The sequence below is a fragment of the Lutra lutra genome, chromosome 5 (genome assembly GCF_902655055.1).
Source record: "Lutra lutra chromosome 5, mLutLut1.2, whole genome shotgun sequence".
In the NCBI taxonomy this organism is placed as follows: domain Eukaryota; kingdom Metazoa; phylum Chordata; class Mammalia; order Carnivora; family Mustelidae; genus Lutra; species Lutra lutra.
This window is the reverse complement of record NC_062282.1, coordinates 24,053,396-24,075,208: the sequence shown is the minus strand read 5'-3', so window position 1 is coordinate 24,075,208 and position 21,813 is coordinate 24,053,396.

Here is a 21,813-nt window from a genome sequence, read left to right as displayed (position 1 = left end):
AAAAAAAAGATTTTACTTATTTATTTGCATGAGAGAGAGAGTGAGAGAGAGCAAGAGTGAAAGAGAGCCTACCCGACATGGGGCTCGGTCCTAGGAAACTGAGATCATGACCTGAGCTGAAGGCAGACCCTTAACCAACTGAGCCACCCAAGTGTTAGAAGACACTTCTGATACTGCCAATGAAGCATATTTTCAGGACATTATAGTGTATTTGTTGCAAGTTTCACTGTTATATTCTTTGGGATAAGACTTAATTAAAAAATGCCATGGGAAAATAATCCAGCTTGTTAAAAATCTTAAAAGATAGAGTCAACAGACATAGAGATAAATGTTTAATTTTGGAAAGCAATCTCTCAAATGTATAAATATGAAATAAGAATGAGTGCCAGTTATAAGCATAAGCAAACACATATAGTTACCATAGTAAAAACAAGTCTGGCAAAATTTTTTGTTGTTAGGAAAGTAATCAAATACTGGAATCAAAAATATTTGCATGGTATGTGGAAAACCAGACACAATCTTTCTCTTGTACTTTGGATTAAGTACAAATGGACGAATTATGTCCAATTCTGAACTCCAAAGTTAATGAAAGAAAAGATTCACGAGATAGGTTAGAATGGATACGTAGCTTACCCAATAGGCTATGTGGGAATATATTTGTAAGAAAGCCAGGTTAAATAAGAGTGTATGATAATATTTATTTTAGTGTTTATATACTGTAAACCTTGAGAGTAAATGAGAGAGTTAACCTGCACCCTGAGGAACATAAATTCAATGAAGCAAATAGTAAACACTGGATTATTTAGTAACATTAGTAAAAAGAAACATGGGATTAGTAAAAAGATTAACTTTCCCAACTTCTGTGTTGAATAACTAGGATTGGCCCTACCTGTCTGGGATAACATTTAGCCTGGAGAATCTGTGATTTTAGGATGGATAGAGACACGATGAATACCAATGTAGCAAACGTAGTGATAAACCAAGACATCTGTCATTAGAAAGATCATCTCAGACCTAAACTTTGTCAATAGGTTGTACTTTTTCTGGGGGGGGGGGGGGAGGATATAATCTTCATCTTCCATTGTTCAGTGGCCAAAACAAGTATTATAGAACCAGATTGTCTGAGTTTAAATCCAACTCTTTATTTTATGAATTCTGTTACCTTGGGAGAGTCAATTAATCTTTCTGTACCTAACTTTTAACAATTTTTAAAATGGGAATAATGATTAACCCTGTTTTATGATATATTCTAACATCAACTTTTAGATTTCAAAGAAGACAGACGCAGATAAAGCCTTATAAGTAAAATATTTCTATTGGTATATACGTAATAGATACCCCTGTCAACGTTTGTTTTTACAAACTGAACTGATAATATTTTTAAAAAAGCAAGGTTATTTTCCCAAACAGCATTCCAAAACTTTAGTGCTCCTTATATATTTATAAAATGCTCCCTGGTTATATTAATATTAAAACCCAGAAGATAGGGACAACTGGGTAGCTCGGTTAATTAAGCCTCTGCTGTCTGCTCAGGTCATGATCCCTGGGATCTAGTCCTGCATCCGGTCCCTTGCTCAGCAGGAAGACTGCTCTCCTTCTACCTGCTGATTCCCCGCCTTGTGTACTCTCTCTCTCTCTCTGACAAATAACAAATAAAATAAAAAAAAACTAGATATTCTTAATGAAAGTATAGATAAGAATATGTATGATAGGCACTTTCAAAATACATGGACTCCTCCAACTTCTTATGATACCATTATTGCATTAAAATTTGGGGGAAAGGCGAAGAGGGTCTTGAATCTGAATCTTGAACCAGCAACTTATTGCCACATATATATTGTGGAATAAATAGCAAGAAAATGTGTCTTCTGTTCATATCTAGGTAATTTTCCCAATTTTTTGTCTGTTCTACAAAGAACAAATAGGATTAAAAAGTACTTAATGTTGGGGACACTTTTGAACCTTTTAAGGTAAAACTTAAGAAGAGAGCCTGATCATACTCTTCCAGACTTTCTTTCCATGGAGTACCTTAAAGAGCAAGGCTACCTTCAAAAGCAAGGGTTTACCTTATCTCATTTATCATTTTAAAACTAATAATGAAATTGAGAAAAAAATTAAATCTAAAAATAGAAGTAATAACATACCTCTTCTTAGCGCTACCTAAATTTTCTTCTCTTCTTTCTCAGAAAGTCAGCTGCCAAGACTGATGACCCTGTTGTTTACTCTAGGTTATAAAACTGGACTTACCTGATTTAAAAAACCCAATAGCTTCTCATTGAGGGAAATCCTGCTTGCAGGAATAAAATTCAGGCAGTCTGGATGCCCAAGCCTGTTAAATGAATGGTGTAACTGAAAAATTGGTAAATGATTCACTTAAATTCATAGTAATCCTTCAAATATATTCTAAAATTATTTGAAACTGGTGGACAAGCATACAGGTAACTAGGGTGCTCAGAGGTGTTACGGGAAATCAAAATGGCTTAAACACCCTGTCACCAAGTGAGAGTGGCACTTTACCCCTTGAAAGACATGGAATTATGATTTAGAGCTGGATAGCTTCTTGGGATTTCAGCACGAGTGAGGCTTGTCCCCAGCTGCTACTGGACTACTCTCTCAAAAAATATTTTACTGTTCCATAAACTCAAAAATTATTAAGCTTTTACTTACATCAAGACAAGTCATATGCAGACTTTTTGCCTGCCATTCTGTTTCTTTCAGTTATATCACCATAATTGATTTTGCAAAGCCACCATGTTTCTAAGATAGAAGGAAGAGAGGAAAAAAAGTAAAGCTACTAAAATTGGTCATTTGGACTCTAGATGGAATATTTATGTCATAAGACGCAAACCATGCATGCCCTTGCTGATAAGGTGCTCCCATCTCCTTAGCCTCCAAATTCCCTGAATCAGTGCAACCAACCCATCTGGGGTCAAGTAGGAGACTCCCGTCAATTGTTTCTTTCTTCCTTTTTTTGCCCTAACAAACTCCTATACCTAAAACTAAGATACACATTAACACGTTCACACTTCTACAAAGTCAGGCTCATTATTGAGTTCACAGTTGCAGCAATTAACATGAAATACATGCTAAAGGAGTGTGGAATTTCTTTGATCCTAACTTACCCATGCTATTTATTACTAAATATCTTGGAAAGCAGTCAAGAAAGCTTTTGCCATGTTAAAATATTGCCCCCAAAGTTAGTAAATATAGTGAATAAAAGCCAGTTAAAGTGTTGTATTTGTCCAAGTAACTGACAGATGAAGCATATCTTATTTTTATTTCTTACCCAAATAAATGATGTGATAAAAGCAACCATTGACCAGGAACAAATCACTTCCTCCTATTATGTTTGGTCATCTCACTTTGTGATGAACTGGTAATTCTTCATATATTTTTGGGCTAGGTACTTTTATAGTGTGAAAATGTGAATAGTTAGTTTTTACAGTTTCCCTTCATTTTCTACTTTCCTAAGAATGTCCATTTAACTGTGTCTGAGTCCAAGTTCATGTACAGACAGCAGTATGAGAATTCTGTTTTTCTCCATTCCTCGTGGATTTCTACAAAAACCTTCAAGGAGGTTCAGTTTGTCTATATCACATCCATGACTCATTCAGCCCTGATCTTTCAGGATTGCTCTTTCTATTGCAGACTTTCTGACTCAAAGATAATTCAGTTTACAGTGTTGATTCTGACAGAAGAAAACATGAATTATTTCTCTAGTTTCATAAAAACAACACCTCTGGAGAATGGGATAAAACACATAAATATATTACACTCAGGACATTTTAAAACCTTAGGAATTAGAGGTTTTATGACTATGTCAGGTAAAAAAATGGTATTAAAATATTTTCCAGCCCTTTACAGTATTTTTAGTTTAAAATAAAAAGTGCCTTTGCAAACAGCAATACAAAATGAAATGATAACCTTTTAAGAAAGAAATTTGTCAGTAGCACCAAGAGAATTAGGAAAGAACAACCCTCATAATTAAATAATTCTACTTCTGGAAATAGAACCTAAGAAAATACAACCCCCCCCACAAACACACACACGCACACACACACATACATACACACACCTCTTGCATTCTAATAAAGATAGTATTATTAGCACATAAAGTCTTTGGAGCTCCAAATAACCTGTAGCAATGATGAGTAAATATTAAAGTATAATAAAATTCATGACCATGCTCAAAGGATGACAAATTTCTCTATAGTCCAACAGTGGAAAACAATCTTCACAGTATTATGTGGGCGGGGAGTAATCTCATGAGGTTTAGGATTTTCAGCAGGAACTTTGGGGCAGTATGATTCCAGTATGGTAACTTGAACCAAATTTCCCATTACTTCACTGACGATTAAGTGAGGCCCATCATGTTATATCAGGATCTGGAGCAGTTTCCTGTACTCCCTTAAAATACAGAGACAAACTCTGACAGCTTCCCAGAATTGCCACTTTTATAAGATATGTCACTATGGAAGAAAGAAATAAGAAAAGACCATAAATTAGGATTTTCACCAAGGTATTCACTGGTTCAGTGAAAAGATCTGACATTAATCATATGACCTGAGAGCAGAAAACTTCACTCTCATAAAGGAATGTACAAGACTGGGGTGAAGTGGCAGTTGGCTGTAGTGGCCATAACTAGGGATACACACACACATACACACACAGAATGAAAGGGAGAGGGAGGGATGGAGGAAGGAGGGGGAGGGAAGGAAAAAGACAGAGATCCTCACATTCAAGATAAATATACAACAAAGCCTTTTTTTTAAGATTTATTTATTTAAAAAAAAGATTTATTTATTTTAGAAAGAAAGAGTGAGAGTGAGCAAGTAGGGGGAGGGGTGGAGGGAGAGACTCTTCAAGCAGACTCTCTGCTAAGTATGGAGACTGTTGTGGGGCTCAATCCCACAACCTCTGAGATCATGACCTGAGCTGAAACCAAGAGTCCAGCGCTTAATCAGGAGCCACACAGGTACCCCAGAGCCCAGAGCCTTTTTTTTTTTTCAAAGAACCTAAATTGACAATAATTGGATCTTCATTAGTAGATTCTTTATCTCAAAATAAGTGTTAAGTGATAGATCTCTCTAAAAATTTTTTTTAAAGATTTCATTTATTATTCATTCATTTATTTGAGAAAGAGAGAGTGTGTGCATGCGCAAGTGGGTTTGTGGGGAGGGGCAGAGGGAGAGGGAGAAACAGTCTCCTGCTGAGCAGGGAGAATGATGCAGGACCCTAGAATCATGACCTGATGCCAAAGGCAGCTGCTTAACTGACTGAGCCACCCAGGTGCCCCTCTAAAAATAGTTTAAAATAAGTATGTTTAGGGCACCTGGGTGGCTCAGTGGGTTAAGCCGCTGCCTTCGGCTCAGGTCATGATCTCAGGGTCCTGGGATCGAGTCCCACATCGGGCTCCTTGCTCGGCAGGGAGCCTGCTTCCTTTCCCCTCTCTCTGCCTGCCTCTCTGTCTACTTGTGATCTCTCTCTCTGTCAAATAAATAAATAAAATCTTAAAAAAAAATAAGTATGTTTAATTTCCTCAAAGTGATAAAGGATTAAATAGCATACATTAAAATGATAAACTATAAAAAGGAAATAGCATATTAATAACCAGATATTTATTAAAAAGAAGCCATTAAAGGGGTACTTTTATGGGTTCTCTACTCAGTGGGAGTCTGTTTCTCCCTCTCTCTCTGCCCCTCCCCATGCTTGTGTGTTCTCTCTCTTTCTCATATAAATGAAAACTTTTAAAAAAAGCATGAAAAATGTTAGGAGTGAAAATTATATCACTGAATATTAAAAGATAATATCACAACTAAAATCTAGAAATGACTCAAAGAATTAGATATATGGAAATAGTAATACTTAACTTACCCAGCAATCTGCACAAAAGGCAAGGCAATAAAAGAATAAATGATACATTTAGAGCCTCCAAAAATAACTCCAGAAGTCAGGATTGGATGACATATTAGAATTGCAGTACTTGAGGAGATAATAACAGGTTTTTCCACAATTGAAGAAAAACTGGCTGAAAACTCAATGAAGATTAAATAGAATAAATAAAAGTAAGCTAACAAAAACCCTATATCAGTAATCACAATATATCAAATATCACCTCAAATTGGGTTTTTAGACTCATCTTTTTTTTTATTTTTGCTATTTACTTGATTTACATATAAAATAAACCAATAGTAAATATTGCACCTACAGCTATAATATGCTAAATCAAAAATTGATGAAAGAAAGTACCAATAGTACTATAGGACAGAGCATTTGTTACGGAAAATATTGCAGGTGTAACAAATTACCACAAACAGTGACTTAAAACAACACAAATAGATCACTTTACAGTTCTGGAGGTCAGAAGTCTGAAATCACACAAATTCTTTCTGGAGACTGGGGAGAATCTGTTTCCTTGCCTTTTTCAATTTGCAGTGGCTACCTATATTCCAAGGTGTGTGGTCCTTTACTACACAAAACACACTACTCCAATCTCTGCTTCCATGATCACAGGACCTTTTCCTCCGTGACTCCTTCTTCATGCTTGAATAATCCAGAATAATCTTACCACCAAGATTAGACTTAACTACATCTATAAAGTCTCTTTTGCCATTATATAACGTAACACTCACTGCTTCCAAACATTAGGATATGGCCCTATTTGGGGGCCACTATTCAGCTAACACAGGCAGAAAATGAATAAGGACATTTATTATTTGAAGAAATAGAATTCTTGTATAAATAAACCTACAAATTCTATTTGCATCATAATCTGAATATAATTCTTCAAGAACCTGACAATTTGGAAGAGTGAATTCTAAAAAAACAGTAAAAATAATGAGGATTGTATGGTATGAAGACTTACAAATTTACAGTAATTAAGAAACAAAGAAATATCGCTTGCTCCTTGGTATAAGGAAATGTGGCTTTATGTGGAAAAACACATATTACATATTTACCTTACACCATAAAAATAAACTTCAGATAAAGGAGACACAAAAATATGTAAAAAAGGGGGCACTTGGGTAACTCAGTTCGTTAACTCTTGATTTTGGCTTAGACCATGATCTCAGGATAGTGAGATTAAGCCTGGAGTTGGGCTTCACGCTGAATGTGGAGCCTGCCTAAGATTCTCTCTCTGCCCCTTCCCTCCCTTCTTCTCTCTTTTTTTCTCAAAAATAAATAAATTAATTAATTAAATTAAATAATAATTAAAAAAAGAAAACACTAGAAGGAAATATAACAGAATTTCTTTACAACCTCCATATTATAAAGAATTTTTTTGATCTGACAAAACTATTAAAATTGTTAAAGGAAGAGAATAATATATCTGATCATGCAAAATTAATTCCAATTAGTTAAGCAATACAAAAAATAAATAAAGTACTGTCTGGCAAAGATATTTGTCACATAACTTTGTGCAGTAATAAAAGTGACATTGTTGAACATCAGACCATTTATAGCACATGTGATCTGGAGCAAAATTAGATGAACTAGGCATGATCCATTTTAAGGATGATAAAAATTGTAGACAAACTGTGATTTTGGAATAACTCTTAAAACTTATTAAGGGAAGTTAATTAATAAATCTGAAGATACTACTTTGATACCAAGACATGTAATTAATCCATATATTTATGAAGTAGGTAAATTTTACTTTCCTCTGTAATTTCCTGACACAGACAAATATTAGAGTGTTACCTAGGGAATTAAATACAGGGCCTCCAAAATTTAGTTACTTTTTTGTCATTGACAATGTTTTTTTTTTTTCTTGAAATTTTCTAGAATTTTTCTATAGCCTATCAACATAAAACTTTATTTTAATAAATTTCAAAAAACTTGTGATGGCTACAATTGAAAAATTTTTATCTTTTAATATTAACTTATAAGATAAATATCAATATGGAAAGTAAAGTCTGAAGATTATTACTTTTATGAAAGGAAATACTAATGTTAGGGAACCTGAATTTAATTGATTCATTTTACTATTTTGTCTCACTTAGCAAAATAAATGTTGTTATATCCATAAAAATCAACTTAATAATGTCCATCGATAAGGTAGCTGGCTTCAAAATCTTACTAATGGAAATTAAATAATCCTATACTCATTATTCCCTAAACATAGAGAACCAGTTATCCCTCTCATGGTTTATTTTCCTCAAAAAGTTGAAAATAGAGCTACCCTATGACCCAGCAGTTGCACTACTGGGTATTTACCCTAAAGATACAAACATAGTGATCGGAAGGGGCACGTGCACTCAAATGTTTATAGTAGCAAGGTCCACAATAGCCAAACTATGGAAAGAACCTAGATGTCCATCAACAGATGAATGGATAAAGAAGAGGTGGTATATATATACAATGGAATATTATGAAGCCATCAAAACAAATGAAATCTTGCCATTTGTGACGATGTGGAAGAAACTAGAGGGTATTATGCTTAGCGAAATAAGTCAGTCAGAGAAAGACAACTATCATATGATCTCCCTGATATGAGGAAGTGGAGATGCAATGTGAGGGGTTTGGGGGGTAGGAAAAGAATAAATGAAACAAGATGGGATCGGGAGGGAGACAAATCATAAGAGACTCTTAATCTCTCAGAACAAACTGAGGGTTGCTGGGGGGAGGGAGGTCAGGAGAGGGAGGTGGGGTTATGGACATTGGCAGGGGTGTGTGCTGTGGTGAGTGCTGTGAAGTGTGTAAACCTGGCAATTCACAGACCTGTACCCCTGGGGCTAAAAATACATTATATGTTTATAAAAAAATAAAAATAATTAAAAGATCACCTTGGCCCTGTTCTTAATTTAAGAAGGAAATTGTTCACTTTCTCACCATTAAGTATGAGGTTTGATGTAGGTTTTTTTTTTTTTTTTTCTTTTTTTGGTATATTTTCTTTATTAGGTTAAGGTAGCTCATCTCTGTTACTTATTTACTGAGAGTTCTTATCGTGAATAAATGTTTACTGAATGCTTGTTCTGCATCTATTGGCATGATCACATGTTTTATCTTATTCAGTCTGTTAATATAATGAATTACACTGATTACTTTATGAATGTTAAATAGCCTTACGTTCCTAGAAATAAACTCACTTGGTCATAATATATCTTCTTTATATATTGCCAGATTTGAATCACTGATATTTTAAGAATTTTCCATCTATGTTCATGAGAGATATGTCTGATGTCTTCTTCAGTTGTAGTGTCTTTATCTGGTATTGCTATGAGGGTAATGGTGGGTGGGCTCACAAAATTAGCTGATAAGTGTTACCTTTGCTTCTAATTTTTGAAGGAAATTATGAGGAACTGGTATCACTTCTTTCTGAAGTACTTTGTAGAATTCACAAGGAACACCATATGGGTTTGGTGCTTTCATTTTTGGATGTTTATTAATTATTGATCCAAGTTCTTTAATAGATATGGGTCTATTTGTATTATCTATTTCTTCATGTGTGAGCTTGGTTGTTTGTGTCTTTCTTTCAAGGAATTGGTCAGTTTCATGTAAGTTATCAAAATTGTTGGCATAGACTTGAATGTGTGATTTCTTTTTTTTTTTTTAAGATTTTATTTATTTATTTGACAGAGAGAGATCACAAGTAGACAGAGAGGCAAGCAGAGAGAGAGAGGAGGAAGCAGGCTCCCTGCTGAGCAGAGAGCCCGATGCGGGACTCGATTCCAGGACCCTGAGATCATGACCTGAGCCGAAGGCAGCGGCTTAACCCACAGAGCCACCCAGGCGCCCTGAATGTGTGATTTCTTTAAGTATGTTTTTAATGACTATTTAATCAATACCAATAAACCCTTTCTCATTTCTGATATTGGTAATTTGTGTTTCTTCTCTTTACTTTTTGGCTAGGTTGGCTGGTGGTTAATTCACTTGATTGACCTTTTCAGTGAAAACCTTTAGTTTTGTTGGTTTTCTCTACGTTTTTATGGTTTCAATTTAATTTTGCTTAAATTTTCATTAGTTCGTAAAAGGAAAAATACACTTTCTTTTTCCTACACAACATTACGCTCTGACACCAAATACATGAGGGTTTCCCCACATCAACCAATTCTTCAACTCTTCAGACACCAAGTGTCCTACAACTCAATTCAATTCTAATACTGCCTTCCTAGAATTATCATCAGATCTCACAGGTTAAGGGCTATAGGCCCCTGACTTCAGATAATAATCTCAAGTCCAGGCCTCTGGTAATTCTGATTGACTAGTTATAAATCAGGGTTCCTACTGCCTCCGATTCTGGTTTGGTGATTTGGTAGAATGGCTGATGGAACTCAGAAAAACAGTTTACTTAATAGGGTTCAGGTTTATGATAAAAGAATATAACTCAGGGGGTACCTGGGTGGCACAGTTCATTAAGCATCTGTCTCTTGATTTTAGCTCAGGTCATGATCTCAGGGTCATGAGATTGAGCCCCGCATTGGCCCAGCATGGGGCCTGCTTAAGTTCCTTTCTTTCCCTTTCCCTCTGTCCCTCTTCTCTGTCTCTCTTATTCTCTCTCGCTCTCCCCCCACCTCCCAAAATATATAAACAAAAAGAAAAGAAAAGAATACAACTCAGGAACATGCGAATAGAAGAGATGTATAAGCCAAGGTATGGGGAAAGGATTCAAAGTTTCCATACCCTCTTCAGTTGTGCCACTCCCCCAGCACCTCCATATTCTGGTTAAATTACTGGTTCTTGGTGACTGAACTCAATCTCTAGCCTGTCTTTACTCTAGTTAGTCCTGGAGTGGGGCTGAAAGTTCCAACCTTCTAATCACTGATTCTTTTCCTATGCAATCAACTTCATCCTTAGGGGCTTTCCAAAAGTCACCTCATAACATAAACTGCAAATGTGTGTTATGAATAACAGAAATTCCTTTGACTTTTCTCTTGCCTGAGCTATTTTGAGAACTGGGAACAAAACCCGAAAATTACAACAAAAGATGTTTCAGTCACTTTTGCTTTTAACATTTAAGAAATTACAATGGCCAAGAATAAAGACTAAAAATGGAGACATATTCGTGTAATGCATTAAATTTCCCTCTAGTAATCGTTTTCACGTTTCCGACTTCAGATAAATTGCATTTTCATGTTTATTTAATTTAAATAATGTTAAAATTTCTCTTAAGACTTCTTCTCTGACCCATTGATTATTTAAAGTCATGTTGTTTATGTTCCAAATATTTGGAGAATTCCAGCTATTTTTGGTTGTTGTTTGTCATTGGTGTTGTTCTTCTTGATTTCTACTTTAATTCCATGTAGTTTGAGAACATACTTAACATGGTTTATATTCTTGTGAATCTTTGAGGAATGTTCTATGATGCAGATTGCAGACCATCATGGTGAGTGATCTATGTGAGCTTAAAAAGAGTCTCTATTTTTCCTTTGTGGATTCTGTAAATATCAAATCAGCTCACATTGCATTTTACATCACCTGTAGTCCTCCTAATATTCCACATGTTTCATCTGTAAATTGCTGATAGAGAGGTTTTGATGTTTCTATTTCACTACATTTTTCTGTTTTTGTTGTCATTATATCAGTTTTTGTCTCATGTATTTTGCTGCTCCTTTAGGTGCATACATGTTTAAATGTATTTTTTAAAAATTTATAAATGTATTAATATGGACCATTGATTATTATGTATTATGTATTATCTTTGATAGTTTTTCTTATTATAAAATCTTCTCTGTCTTAAATGAATACAGTTACTTCAGTTTTCTTTTTTGTTAGTCTTAGCATGGTATATATTTCTGTATTCTCATTTAACATATCTGAATTTTTATATTTAAATTGAGTTACTCTTAGATAGCATACATTTATTCTTCTTTTTTTTAATCCAGTATGATAATTACTCTTATTTTATGTATTTAGGATATTTACACTTAAAGTAATTAATAAAATTGGATTATTATTTACCAGGTCTGAAACTTGGATTCATTCTGTTGTTTTTTTCTCCCCCCACCCCACTCTTTTTAAACCTTTTCTGACTTAATGGAGCAATTCATGTAATTACATTTTCTCTCTTCTCTGAACTCATCAATTCTACTTAAAAAAAAAAAGTGGGTTTCTCTGGAATTACACTATACATTTTTAAACTAATCTTAGTTATTTTAACTCCTTGTTTGATCATTCCAAAATCTGTGTCTTATCTGATTCTTATAAGGACTTTGTCTTCTCAGACTTGTTCTTCTTGCCTTTTTTCATGCTTCATAAGTTTTTTAAAAATGTTTATGTTTTGTATAGGACAATAAAAAGAAAGGTAAATGGCCCTTTAATCTGATGATGTCTGTTAATCTGGCTAAGGGTTTCACTGTTTGATGCTTGTTGGAGCTTGTTGCTGGATATTAGGTACCAGAATTCTCTTCTCGTGTCTTTATTTTTATCTCTTCTCTTGACTTTGGGATTCCATATATACTCCTCCAAGAGATTATTTCTTTCTCCTTTTCTTAAGATGTAATCCACTGTTATTATGCTGAAGCCTTGTTTGTTTGCTTATAAAATGTGGGGTGAGAGGAACTTTCTGTGGTTTTCTGATTAATCTCCAGTCTTTCAGTGGCCCTGTGTCTTAGTTTTGTTAATCTTCACAAGTAGCTTTTTTCTGCTATATCAAACTCCCTTTCCTAGAGAGAGCATTCTTACCTATTTTTTTTAAAGTTTGTCCCCTGTTATTGTTTCTACCCTTTAGGTGAGATAGAATGCCAGGAGAAACATTATGTGAGGAGAGGTTCCTTTCTCCCAGTTGGGATAAGATTTCTGAATTGCATTCTGGCAAAACCCTTCCCCTAGAAAGAACACCCATGTTTTAGAGAAAACACTAGAGTTGTTTCACAATGATTCATCTTCTTTCCATGCCAGAGACAAGAAAAGTCTTTCTTGGATCCTCACCATAGAATTTCCTGGCTTTCTAGAGAGAACCCATGAAACTGAGGAAGTTCAACTAAGAACCCATGAGGTTCTTGTTCAAGCTAGTCCACACTGAGCCTCCATTATTAATCAAAATTACCATATATGTAGTCTCACCACTTTATGGAATCAGGAATGTCTGCTCTAGAAAAGTAAATCGCAATTGCAGTAGCACTCTGGATTTGCTGTCTTTCCAGATATCAGAGTGACATTTTGCCCTGTGGTCTCTGCTCTGTGATGGGTATAAGAAAAATGACTGATTTTTAGTAGCTGAATTTTAGTTCCAGGTTCATCTAATATTAGACAAGCTAGGTGCCTCAAATTCCGGAGCCTCTCTCAATTTCTCTCACAAGCAAAAGTTTCTATCTTGGTTTTTCCCATTTATTTTCCTAGTTTGGTTTCCAATCATCTATCTGCTTTGCATCTGAAAAACATTGATATCTTTTTTTCTTTTCTCTTAATACTTGTGGATTTGTATTTTATTTCTTTCTCTCTTCTTTACCATTTAGTGAGATTTCAGTGATAAGCATTAGCCAACATGTGTCTACTCTTCCATATCTTGTGAACTTGTCTCTTTTCCATATTTAATTGTTGAAGGTATATTAACTAAGCACATACTATATGTAGGTTTGGAAATGAATGGTAACAAAATTTAATGCCTGGTCTTAGACTGTGTATAATGACTGTGAGAACAAATGGATGAGAGAAAGTGTAAATATTATGTTGTATTAAATAGACACGACACTTGAAACTTTGTTTCTTCTTAATCTTATTTTAAAAACCCTGGATGAGCTACTTCTTTCCTTATCCCCATAAAAAGTCTTAATCAGATTCTATAGATTTTCAGTCATGGAGATATTCATTTCATAGATTCAGACTTCAATCATATAATCAACTTTATTTCAACTGATAAGGATGATATATCTCTTCTAGCTGCCACTGCATTTCTAACTTCCATCAGTCAAGAGATTCTAAAACTGAATAGAAAGGATTTAAATCTTAGAATATAACTGAGTTTGAAACATCTGAGAACCTTTAGGATCTGCCTCAGTTGCAGAAAACAGAAAGTACCCTTCTTGGGGCAGTCTGAGTCTGCTAACTGAGCAAGACTAGAGTATTGAGATCCAGACACCTTGACTAGGTATAGGACAATTATGATGAGAAATAGAAACTCCAGAACTCTCTGTGGGGTTATCTGTTAGGGATGAATGCCTGTGCCTCCCCAAAATTCAGATATTGAAATCCTAACCTCCAATACAATGGAATCAGGAAATGGAATCTTCGATAGGCTATTAGGTCATGGGGTGGAGTCCTCATGGATAGGATTGTCTTTTCATAAAAGAGACCCTAGAGACTTCTCTCACCTTGTCTGCCATGTCAGCATACAATGAGAAAACAGCTTTTGCACCCTGGGAAGACCTAAGCTTACTGGCATTTTGACATTGGAGTTTAAGAACTCTGGAATTGTGAGAAATAAATTTCTGTTGTTTATAATTCATCCATCTGTGATATTCTATTATAGCAGCCCATGCTAACACACTGGAGAGGGCTTTGTGGAGCCTGAATCAGTTTGACTTCTCTCTCTGCCCAATCCTGCTTCACCTATTTCCTTTCAAAATTGTTGTTCCCTTAAGACAACTTATACCACAAACTCAGTATCTCACCATCTGCCAAGAAGCCAACTTGTGACAATAACAAGTATCAGTTAAAACCAGGAAGATTTCTAAATATTTGTTTTCACGATGTTCTCTTTGCACAAGTTGCTTTGGAGAAGCAGTTCCTTACACACTATGTAACAGCATCACATTTACCTTCAAAGGACAGATTAACTCTGGGGCTAATGACAAAAGTACTTATGCAATAGAAAAGGGGTCAATTATCTTTTATTACATTTGTGTTTGCATAATAAGTATTTTCACCAAACCAGTATCTTAACTAGAATCTATGTAAGCCACTTCAATTTTTTGTGTTGATTTAGCAGCTAAAGTTTAGCTTAAATTAGAAAAAAAAAATGGTCAAAAACTTAATTGAGCACAATTATATTAAAAGTATGCAACTGAACGAGAATACCATGTTTATTTTTCCTTGGGATACCTATTCCCCCTCAGAATAATAAAAGCAGAGTGCATGAGACGTGTAGCCTGGATTGCAACTTACCTGAGGACATTACTGTAACTCTGTGCCCTTCATTTCTTCCTTTTTCAGGACAACATATAGACATAAAAGTTCTAACATTTATTCTAACACCATATTTAAATATGTTGGATATCACCTGGAATATATTCATCCCCAATTGAATACCACTAATTAGAATAAAGGTCCATGAATAGGGAAACTGTATGTATCTTGTTTGCTCCTATTTTCAATTCCTTGCATAGTATGTGACACAAATGCATGCATATGTGTACCTTTATGTGTAAATGCATGTATGTGTGTATATATACATGTGTACATATTTGTAAGAGACTTGTAAAAATGTAATGTTTCAGAAAATCTTTTAAAATGTGTAACTTATTCTGAGAAAAAAGGTGAGTTCTCATTAGCTTTCCTGTGAGCTTTTAAAAAAAACTTTTCGACTATAATTAACTTCACCTTCCTCCAAAGCCCTCTCTACCTTGCTTTTCATCCATATTAATAAACCTATTAGATTTGATGCCATCCGTTCTTGATATGCTTAGCTCCCCACTCTTCTGTGAATACGTTGAAAGCCTTGCCTTTATATTACTTTCCAAGACTTAGTGCCTAGCAAAGAGCCTGTAAATGTAATAACATTTCGTAAGTTTGTTGAATATGATTTAATCTACATTAACTAATTTTTTCCAAGAAAGCTAAATTATTAGAGTAAGATATTAAAGGTATTAAAGATTTTGCCTAAATGAAAAGTACAAAACCAAACACATGCAATGCTTGTAAAGTAGTTGGATTTAACTGATTATTTTTGTCTCAGCCGCTGTCAACAAAAGCAAGTTAAGAAAATACAAAGGAACATTAATAGGTCTTCGCTGTATTTGTGCAATATTAGGTTTTTCCTCCACAGCTGAATGATTTGTGACAATGAAAAGCCACTGTAAGTTTTTTTAAGCAGCATTACTTCTTTGAATTATCTCAAACTGTTAGCATTACATTTCCTTTTTCTTTATTATACTTCCAAATTTAAGCCAAGGTCTCGAAAAGAAAGTTAAATAGATAGTAAATAAATTAAGGAAAGATATTTTTAAAAAAAGTTTATAGGGAAGAGAAGCAGCTGGATACGCTGAGGTCTTCATATCCCGCTTACCATACTGGTAAACTCCATGTGAGTTTGCTTTTCCCTTATCTCTGCTCCCTTCCTTCAAGGTTAGTTATTTCCTTAATCATCCTCTACAGCATCTGTTTGTTGTTTACTTATATATATGGAACTTTGCTATTTCTCTTTCTTTCTTTTAATGGCCACTATCTTTAAGTGATGGAAATATAGATTTTTGAAAATAAGCCCTATTCTCTCACCAGCTGATAAGCTCCTTATGAATAATTTTGATCCTGGAGCTACCTTAGATGTGGGGAGATTATAACTAACCATGAACACTCTCATATTACCCACGTGTAAATTGAAACACATTGAATGTGGAAGCAATCATCATCATAATATGATTGTTATAAAAAATCATTACCTTTCATGCTGGAAATGTCATTTAAATGTCAGTTTGGAAAATATAGAAATCCACCATGGGCCCTAACTACACGCTCCTTAATTCACCTATTTTGGATGAAGTGACATTATACTAACCAGCCATCATCTTGTCACTAAATATTTTCTTGATTGAGTAAAATGGCTGGAATATGCACAATTTATCAACTAAACTATTTCAATTATTCCTTTTTATTCTCAACTTGTAAGACCAGCTGTGCAAACTGCAATAACAACAACAAGAGGAGTAAAATATTGGAGGAAACACTCGTTTTCATGGGTCCTATCTGGTTATGCAGAGTAGTAAGGTTCAGTTATTTTAGAACTTTGCCTACATGAAGTTCAACTTTATAACTTTACTTCCCTAGTAAAATGTAAGATGAAGTAGTCTTCAAAACAGGTGAACCAAATGTCAGGTAAAATGAAGAGTCTTTGCTATTGGAACCCTTCTATTAAATCTCTAGAAATAATTTGATTTTTAAAGGCAAGTTGAATCTAGTGACCCATTAAATAAGGAAGCATGCACATTACTCCGGAGGCAAGAAAGTATTGTCCACTTCTTAGTAGTCCCCAAAATACTGTATAAGGCTTCCAGAAGTTTTATCCTCATAGTCTTTCACGCAAGAAATAAACATATCTCCTGGAAGAAGTCCAGCTTGCATGGTATTTAATGAAGTAAATAAGACTCTATTGCATGCAATTTCAGTGGAGACACATTAATGGCTCTGGAGGGGAGAGATAACACGGTGCCATTAACAATGAGTTCTTACAGCTACAAGCAATTTAACCAAAGAAAACCACATGCTTTACAACTGGTCTGTCTTACAACTCAAATCTAAATCCCATGTGATCTCACTACTCATATAAATTAGTCCATATCATGAAACAGAAGATTACAAAGGAATTGTCTTTTTTTTTTTTCAAAGATATTAGGATTTAGAGGGTTGTGAAGAAAAGGTGCAATTATTAGTGAAATATTAGCGTGTGCCTTTCTTTGGCACATTTCCCAAGATAAGACCCTCACTCTGCTCCCTTACCAGAAGTCACTGAAAACTACAGTACAAAATGAATATATCTGTGAAGAAGCATGCCATTATGAAGTCACCACAGGGCACGCAGGGACTCTCAGCGATCTTTCTTCATGTCCCAGCTGTAACCGGTTTTATCTCCCATTGCAGGAAGTGAATATTGAAGACTTTTACCACTTCTCCTGAAGTGTTTCTATCTCCTCTATCCTTGGCCTCATCTTCAAATTCACAGAGGTAACTGAGGCTAGCAAGCAGGAGTTCTTCCAGTTTGTTATACCTGTCGTCCTCCATCCCTGTTGTAACCTCTGCAGTCACAAATTTTGTTCCTTCCTCTTTCTCTAATCCAGTGGTTCTCAAAGTTTATTGTGCAACAAAGTCATCTGAAGGGTTTTTTAAACACAGAATGTTGGGCTGTAAGCCCAGACTTTCTTTTTCAGTAGGTCTAGGGTTGGGCTTGAAATTTTTCATTTCTAAAAATTTCTGAAGAGATGCTGAGGCTGCTGGTTTGGGGAACACTTTGAGAATCACATGTCTAAGAAAAAGATGTGAACTTCATCTTATCCAAGTTTAATTTTACCACTGCTCTGCATTACAACCAGTTTTATCTTATTTCAATCGATTATTTCCTCTTGTTTTTAATCAATTTATCTTTCATAATGTAATTATATTTAAATACCTCCCTTTTGGGAGACCTTCTGATGGCCATGTGTTTATTGAGCTAGTAGCCACATATTTGTAATATGTCCTGTTACCTAACACTCACCTCTCAGTGCAGTGCATTCTTGTCTTAATTCATGCTATTTTTCTAAATCTCTTTTGTATAGATTCAGCAATGATTTCCTAATTACCATATTAAAAAATTATTGACTTCTTCCACCTTGGCTGCTCTGATTGCCCTCTCATCATGAAACTTTACCATGTCTTCTGTGCTACCTCTCATGCCTTGCCATATTTCTCTGTGCTTCTGTTTTCTCCCACTTTCCTCAAACCCACTTCTCCATCCGTCTGGGCTGCTATAAAAGAATGCTATAGGCTGGGCGACTTATAAATAACAGAAATTATTTCTAACACTTCTGGAGCCTGGGAAGTCCAAGATTAAAGTGCCAACAGATTTGGTGTCTGGTGAGAGCCTGCTTCCTAATTCATAGACGCTGTATTTTCTCTCTACCATTACATGGTGGAAAGGTGAGCACCTGCGTTTTATAAAGGCACAAATCCCTTTCATGAGAATCCATCCTAATGACCTAAGCACCTTCCAAAAATCCTACCTCTTAATACCTTATTAGGGATTAGAATTTCAACATATGAATTTTGGAGGGACATAAATATTCAATTCATTGCAACTCCCCTGCCTCCTTTTTGCTGGTGTTTACCAGAATTGTCTCATCATCATTTTATCATCATCCCGTGCATGCATTAGGTAGATAAACTCATTCACACCTAGAAGTTTAGCAGACATTTATTTCCTTGTGAATCTAAAATTTGCCTCTGAAGAAACTTAGAACTCTTTCCTGAGGTTCAGATCTATACAACCAAATTCCTATTGGGCATAAATACCCAGATGTACTTTAAACTCCATGAGAATAGCAGAAGATGGTAATTTTATCTTTATATGCCAGTCATTTGGTATTTATTAAACTTCCTTAAAAAATCTCCATTTAATGAGTTAAGAAACTTAGGAGTTCTGTGCTCTCTTACATGTTATCAGTCAACAAACCCTCCTAATGCTGCTTTAATTCTTGCTATAGTTTGACTCCTACTTTCAGCTTCCTCCAAATCGCACTGCTATATTGCTGCCAGTGCAAAATTTCTGAAGCAAAACTCTAATTTTTTTTCTTTACTCCCCTGTGCAAAATATTTCCTAGGATCCTGACTCTAAATAAGATTCAAAAGGTCTGCCTACATGTCAAACTTAATAACTGTCTCCTCTCTAAGCATTTACATCCTCACCTCCCAATTTAATTGCAGTTAACCAAAGATAATGTGTTACTTTTTATTCTTCTTGATACTAGCACCAATTGGAAATTTTTACATTCTTTTTTAAGCTATGTTGACATTTTCCTGTGAAGTTTACTCTCCTCCTCAAATAATACACTTTAAATGTTCTTTAGAAAATATCATACCATTTAGTAATTTTTAAAAGTTGGATTATTCTCCTGGATTTGTTTCTTTCTTTTTTTTTATGTTATGTTAATCACCATACAGTACATCATTAGTTTTTGATGTAATGTTCCATGATTTATTGTTTGCGTATAACACCTAGTGCTCCATGCAATACATGTCCTCCTTAATACCCATCACTGGACTAACCCATCCCCCCACCCGAGATGCCTTTCAACAGACTGGATTTGTTTCTTTATGTCAAGAATTTTGAGCTATATGTTTTAGGTACTTAGAGTCTATTAGAGTGTCTGGTACGTAATAATTGCTCAATAGATATTTATTGAAATGAACTCAGATTTAATAAGATAAAATATGAAACCATTTGAAAATGAAAGGGTCAGTAAGGCTATGGCATTTAAGATCCAAGAGAAATAAATACAAATATAAAGATTTAATGCAAATAATCATAGCAGTTCAATTCACAATAATTGAAAATTAGAAATAATCAAAATGTCAACTTGTGAAACAATAAATAAAAAGTGGAATAGTTATACAATGTAGTTGTTTCTCAGCAATAGAGAGGAATGAATTACTGATAGACATGACATGAATGAATCTCAAAAAAAGCTAGTCACAGAATTATATATATTCTACAATTCCATTTACATTAAATTCTAGAATAAAGGGGTCCAAGGAAACTTTTCAGAGTGATAGTAATGTTCTGTATCTTAATTGTGGTGGTAATTTATGCATTTATCTGTCAAACTTGAGGATCTGTGCACAAAAAATGAGTACATTTTGTTGTATGAAAATTATAACTGGATTTCATGTATAGTTCATATATAAACTTGGTTTTACATCAGATGTTTCAAGTTAAAATTCCATTAAAGATAAGACAAGAAACATGAATGCACAGATACCTGGATGAAAGGCCATGTAGCATGTTAAGACTTGGTTAAATTGGAGATCGCATGCTGTACCTAAAAATTTTCCAATGTAAATATTATTAAATATTGCTCTAGCCAAAAAATAAAAAAACATAACTCCCCTGATAGAGCCAGCCAATGGAAATTGGTTGGTAACTCCTACATTAGGTAAAATAAAATTTTTGTAAGATCAGGCTGAAAGAGAAATCAGATAATTAAGTTAATTTATTATAATAAAGACGGAAGGTAAATTTTACCTTTTGTTATTTCTTACAGTAAAATAGTTCTGCTGTAAATTGACCTGGTGAGATTAATGGTGAGTCCAAAAGGATAAACTATTTTCTGGAAATAGCCAGTCCATGTGAGGTGAATTAATTATTTCCATATATAGAGATGTGTATGTGTGTGTGAATGGGAAAGAGAGAGAGTGAGAGAGAGATGGAAAGAGTAAGAGAGACAGGGTGTGTGTGTGTGTGTGTGTGTGTGATATATATATATATATATATATATATATATATATATATATATATATATATATACTTTCATACCAAGAACACATACACATATAATTGGTCTTTTGCAAAAATCATTAGGCTGCAAAAATTCAATTTAGCTAGTGAAACGCTTGGTAAATAAGCTGAAGAGACTTGGAGCTTTCTTGAATTAACTGCAGTTGAGGTGGTCTTCGGTGTCAGTTCTATCAAAACATTTTGAAGAAGTCAGCATCAGGTTACTAAATCTGAGATTTTTGATCAGAGAGAGAGGAATCCTGGATTAAATAGACATTTTTCCATGAAGCCAATGTTATCCGTTCAGAGGTTCGGGACGAGGTTATCGACATGCACAGAGAAACCCAAAGTTCAAGTTGTCACACCGGAGTGATGATCAGAGGCCGCAGAATAAACATTACGGAGCAGATTCACACATAGGAGCAGAGCAAACCTGGAGAGACAGGTCGTCATCTGAAAAGCAGATTGCCACAAAGGCTTGATTTCTGTGTATCCCACAGGGAGTCCTCCTCGTTAGCAGATCTTCATTTGCAGATGAACGAGGTCTTGACTGTGCATCAGAATCATATGTAGATCTTTTGCGAATATGAATATGTCATGGCATCACTTTACAATTCCTAAGTCTATATTTCTGGGGTGAGATTCGGACAGCTTTGTTTTTACTTTTCAAAATTTCCCAGTAATTCTGACAT